Source organism: Polypterus senegalus, chromosome 10 (genome assembly GCF_016835505.1).
Source record: "Polypterus senegalus isolate Bchr_013 chromosome 10, ASM1683550v1, whole genome shotgun sequence".
NCBI classification, from domain to species: Eukaryota; Metazoa; Chordata; class Cladistia; order Polypteriformes; family Polypteridae; genus Polypterus; species Polypterus senegalus.
The window spans coordinates 165102212-165108699 of NC_053163.1; positions in this window are offsets into that span (position 1 = coordinate 165102212).

Genomic DNA, 6488 nt, shown 5'->3' on the forward strand with positions numbered 1-6488 from the left:
CGTCAAGGTGAGACACCACAGGCTTGCCATCTCTCTACAGTGCAAATAAGTGACAGCAGCACATCTGCAGAGTCGCCAAGTTTTTGGGATGTCCCAACTTTCAGTCCATCAGGTTCATTTATTTAGCGAACACCTAATCTGTCCCGATATCTCATCAAGATCCTTCTTAAAGGTTGTCAATATGTCTCAGTAGACAGAAAGTTGCCTGGCAGGGATGATCAACCTTTGAGTAAAACACTTTTTAAAAATCAAGGTGTCGTAGTGTTTCTTCAGAGCAATGCTGCAGAGCAGGGGATGCCAGCTCCGGTCCTGGTGGACCACGGTGGCTGCAGGTTTTCATTCTACCCTTCTTCTTAATGAGTGACCTGTTTTTGCTGCTAATTCACTTCTTTTGAACTAATTTTGATTGACTTGCTCTTGAAGACTCAGACCCCTCAATGGTTTCTTTTTCCTTAATTAGCAGCCAAACGATAATAACATAGAAAATGAGCCAAAACAACTGGTGTCCATCATACAATATCTGAAAATAATGAGATATGAAGGTCTCAGGAATGTCGATCCGCTCAAGTCACCAGTGCTCTCAGAAAAAGAAAATCAACAATTTCAGAAATGTCTGCTAATGTACCACAAGAGCCACGAAACTAAGGAAGGAGTTTAATTAATGACAAGAATCGGCACCTCATTAAGCAACTGGTTGGAGTGAAACTGGTTGGAGTTTGAGGCCCTGACTTAGTTTGTCTTCTCTTGGCTCCCTCACTTCACATTTCATTTCTGTTTGGTTGCCATTTAAGGGAAGAAATGAAGCAAGTCAGAGGAATGATGCAGAAATTCAGGGGGACAAATCGTAAAAAAAACAATTCAATTAAAATGAATTCACAAGACGTTAATTAGCAGCACAAACAGGGCACTCATTTTAAAAAAGGGTTAGGATGAAAAGCTGCAGAAACGGTGGTCCACCAAGACCGGACTTGGCAAACCCTGCCGTAGAGGAATTGTTGTTGGTTCTCCACAGAACTATCCACATGAAGGTTCCAGAAAGAAAACGTTGTTATAAATATGTACCAAGTTCCATAAATAGCCATTAGCAAAATAACAATAGGTTGCTGATTTTAAAAGACCGTTTGTGGCACACAACAACATAAGGCAATTTCAGGATTTCTTGATCTGACCGCATCCTTCCTGCTGGTTCCTACTAGACATGGAAGATTCTGGAGATGTCCACATTTTACGTGCCTTTTCAAAGCCTTAATACCCAATTTCACAGGAAGAGAACTCTTCCCAGAATGAAAAAGTTCTCGATCAAGTAACGGTTCTACATGAAACTACACAACCCAGTAAAGTGCCACTGAAGAATGTAGAAGTGCGGGGACATCACCAGGTCACTTGTTTTACTTTACTTCACAGAGCGTTTCCATTGAGCCTGACCTGAAGGCATGGAAATGATGGAAATTCCCTGCAGTGAGCAACATCTGGGTGCTAACTTGTCAAAGGTACGCATGTTCTCCCCACGTCAACTTTTAGTCCGATGTTCAAATGGACGAAGTTCTGAAAGCCTAAGAGGTCTTTAGGATAAGCAGAATTCACGCTCTTATTCCTTGTAACACAGAGCATCCTGCTGCCTTATGAAAATATCGATGTTACGGATGTTATGTTGAGTACCCAATGATTACTCCGATCACAAAAAGATGATAGAATGTTAAGAATTGTCAAAAGGGAAAGCAAGCATGGGCCAGGATACCAGAAGTCAAAAAATAGAAATGAGCTCCCAAAACGCAGAGGCCAAAGCAAAAATCAAAACCCGACGGTAGGGCTTACTTGCTAAGCTAACAAGCACTAAACCGTTCAAGAGATTTTGATCCACCAAGGGATAACTTGAAAGTGCCATCACACTCCTATTTATATGTATTGAACAGTGACGAGAAAGGCGTGATGGTCACACAATCAAAACTAATGCGTCACGTAAGCAAGAAAAAAATCAAGACAGCAATGGTAACCCATTCCTGCATTTCAACTCAAAGCACAGAACATCAGAAACAGAGTGCGCAAGTGTAAAAATCTAAATCAGCATATACAGTGGTGTGAAAAACTATTTGCCCCCTTCCTGATTTCTTATTCTTTTGCATGTTTGTCACACAAAATGTTTCTGATCATCAAACACATTTAACCATTAGTCAAATATAACACAAGTAAACACAAAATGCAGTTTTTAAATGATGGTTTTTATTATTTAGGGAGAAAAAAAAATCCAAACCTACATGGCCCTGTGTGAAAAAGTAATTGCCCCCTTGTTATAAAATCACCTACCTGTGGTGTATCACACCTGAGTTCAATTTCCTGATTACTGCCACACCTGTTTCAATCAAGAAATCACTTCAATAGGAGCTGCCTGACACAGAGAAGTCGACCAAAAGCACCTCAAAAGCTAGACATCATGCCAAGATCCAAAGAAATTCAGGAACAAATGAGAACAGAAGTCATTGAGATCTATCAGTCTGGTAAAGGTTATAAAGCCATTTCTAAAGCTTTGGGACTCCAGCGAACCACAGTGAGAGCCATTATCCACAAATGGCAAAAACATGGAACAGTGGTGAACCTTCCAGGAGTGGCCGGCCGACCAAAATTACCCCAAGAGCACAGAGACGACTCATTCGAGAGGTCACAAAAGACCCCAGGACAACGTCTAAAGAACTGCAGGCCTCACTTGCCTCAATTAAGGTCAGTGTTCACGACTCCACCATAAGAAAGAGACTGGGCAAAAACGGCCTGCATGGCAGATTTCCAAGACGCAAACCACTGTTAAGCAAAAAGAACATTAGGGCTCGTCTCAATTTTGCTAAGAAACATCTCAATGATTGCCAAGACTTTTGGGAAAATACCTTGTGGACTGATGAGACAAAAGTTGAACTTTTTGGAAGGCAAATGTCCGTTACATCTGGCGTAAAAGGAACACAGCATTTCAGAAAAAGAACATCATACCAGCAGTAAAATATGGTGGTGGTAGTGTGATGGTCTGGGGTTGTTTTGCTGCTTCAGGACCTGGAAGGCTTGCTATGATAGATGGAACCATGAATTCTACTGTCTACCAAAAAATCCTGAAGGAGAATGTCCGGCCATCTGTTCGTCAACTCAAGCTGAAGCGATCTTGGGTGCTGCAACAGGACAATGACCCAAAACACACCAGCAAATCCACCTCAAAATGAAGACTTTGGAGTGGCCTAGTCAAAGTCCTGACCTGAATCCAATTGAGATGCTATGGCATGACCTTGAAAAGGCGCTTCATGCTAGAAAACCCTCAAATAAAGCTGAATTACAACAATTCTGCAAAGATGAGGGGGCCAAAATTCCTCCGGAGCGCAGTAAGAGACTCATTGCAAGTTATCGCAAACGCTTGATTGCAGTTATTGCTGCTAAGGGTGGCCCAACCAGTTATTAGGTTCAGGGGGCAATTACTTTTTCACACAGGGCCATGTAGGTTTGGATTTTTTTTTTCTCCCTAAATAATAAAAACCATCATTTAAAAACTGCACTTTGTGTTGACTTGTGTTAAATTTGACTAATGGTTAAATGTGTTTGATGATCAGAAACATTTTGTGTGACAAACATGCAAAAGAATAAGAAATCAGGAAGGGGGCAAATAGTTTTTCACACCACTGTACAGTAATAATGCATGAATATTGCAGTCCATTGATGGATGTGCACACTGCTGCCATGAATTTGGTTTGAGAAACATTTTCAGCTATCCCTTAGCATTCAAACACTGCTTCAAAGGATGCACCCAGTGCTGTAACAACGCACCACACATGACTGCTGTGTAATCACCGTCCAGCACTCTGCAGACTGGATTCATGGGCTCATGAAGACTGAAGCAGCCCCTCAGTAGTATTCTGACTTCATCAGAACAGGCCAAGTATTTCTCAGTCCTGCAGCGTTCTCATTCTTTATCACACACGAGCCACCCATTCTTATTTTGTGGTGACACAAGTAGAGCTTAGTTAGGCAGGTATATCCTTTCTGTGATTAGTTATACATTCCAATATGGCTTCCTGTTCTGGCTGTCTTGTACTCGGTGGACAGTTTGTACGAGACAGGACAGCACATACTAACAGCAGTTTTCTGGGTGGAGGCCCATTCTTTTTGCACTAGTGACAACATTGTGAATGTATATACTGGTAACATTGTGGTTCTTGCTACCCTGAAAGTCACTTACTGTAAATATCTGCTCTTGACCAATGTCCCACAAAAGAATCCACTGGCGCCTACCTACCAGTTTCAAAGAGTATGTTCTGCAGGAGATGCTGCTGCAGTTTATTTATGGAAAAGGTAAAGCAACCTAATAAAGTGGATATTCAAGGCTACGGCACACACTTCATTAACAGGTAACAAAACTGAGGTCTGAAATCAAATGGGCAGACACTCCAGGGATGGGCCAAGGTAAAAGGTGGCATTAGTCACAGGCCTATTTTACCTGTCATGTTGTCAGACCTGCACATCCACTCTTTAGCAACAGAAACAGGCAGCAGCACTCCCATTTGACAGTTTGGCTCATTCTTTCATCCTAATGCATTCAAGAAGGAAATCGGCCACATTTTTTATTTTATTTTTAACTTTCAATTTCAATGCTCTTTTATAAGAATAGGAGGACCTCTGCTCAACTTAAGTCATTAAACCTAGAGCTCACTTCACGCATGAACAAATGAAGCTGCTGCCATTAATGTAAAATTAAAAGTAGACTTTGAAATGAAAACTAGATGGCCAAGTCTTTTCTACAGAAGTGTGCAAACAAAAAGCTCCTCTATGGAATGTAGCATCCAGGATCAAAGTGTGTCCAGCTGCTCTGATGCCCTACCTTCAGGCGGTCTGAAAGAGCCAAAGCAAACAGCTAAAAGTCACACAGAAGCTCAGTAACAACATCACCCAGACATCGCCCACGCCAGGTAGTCAACAGGTCACTCAGAATCCACAAGTCGGACCCATTTTGATCTGCTTAAAAGGTTAGCCCAGAATATCTGAGCACCAAAGGCCAGTTTAGATTTACCTAACACAAACAAATCCACAGATCTGTCCTACAAACTCAGCCCATAAACAACCACCCCACCCCAGCAAGACAGGCTTGTTCTAAATTAAAAGAAAATTGTAAGCTCCCAAATGACTTTAAAAACTAAAAAATCTGCACCTCTAGTCCCAGAGGAATCTATGAACACAGTAGCCATTCACCAGGGGTACTCCGGTCTTGGTTCCATAATTTTGTTCCAATGAATTCATTCTGCAATCCTTGCTGAAATAATAAGATATTTTTATTCTAAGGGTTATTTTGTGAACCAGGATGGTTACACATTTTCCATGCTCAACAATTTTTCATTCTCAGTTTTTTCCCAAACTATAAAAATATCCTGTGTGATGAGCTCAAAATGGGACCAGGCTAGTTGGTTTAGAAAATAAAAACTAAAACAAAAATGAATCCACACACTTAAAGCCAATAGAATCAGATACATTTTACATCTTAACAAGCAAATTAACTGAAGACTATAATCACACTGGCAGCAATAATCAGCTTCAAATTAAGAAATTTTCTGGAACACAAAAAAACAACTTCGGCCACTGTGGTCTCCAGGGCCAAGACTGAGACTACATCCACACTACTACACTTTCATTTTGAAATGGCGTTTTTTAAAAGAACAATCCCAGTCCACACTAGCGTTTTCACATTGTTTACAAACGCATCTCTGTCCACAATAATACAACTGAAAATACAAACAACAGAACTGTTGGCCTACCTACGCTAAGCATGCATGCATTGGCAGAAAAAGCCTCGAAGGAATGATAATACTGCCGGCCTTATTACGGGATTTATTACAAAAAAGCAGATCCCAGTAAATTATTTGCTCTTTCACACATCTGTGCAACACAACCAGCGCCATGGAAAGCAATTCTTCTTGTTTGCTATGTTGGAATAGTTTTCTTCCATTTAGGGTGATGCCGTCGTAGTGAGCAGGATGCCATCAGGGAAAGGCTATGGTAGAAGCATAGACAAACCACAGCACGATTCGAATCTGCACACTGCAATGGTGGGCTGTCAGTGTGCAGAATGCTGGGGTAGTGTGGATGCATTGTTAAATGTAAATGTGGCAGTGCGGACATGGCCTGAGAGACTTGCCCAACTCTAATCCAAAATGTCAACTCCTTTCTCTTGTTTAATTATAGAGTACTTTACACCTCAGTAGAAAATCAAACTAGAGAGGACCACTGCTGAACACGCTGAAGCTACTGTAAAGTATTAAATAATCCAGACCTTACATTTTAACATTATAGTTATTTTAATTACATGTTATATACTCCAAATTAATCAGTTTCAGAAAAATCTCCAGAAACAATTATGTAAGGAATGGGATGGGGGAAACAAAAGTGACAAGTTAAAAAATAAAATGAGACTGTGTAAAAGGTCCTGTTAGGGGTTCAGTGGTTTCTGTTCTGTTCTCTATTCTATGCAA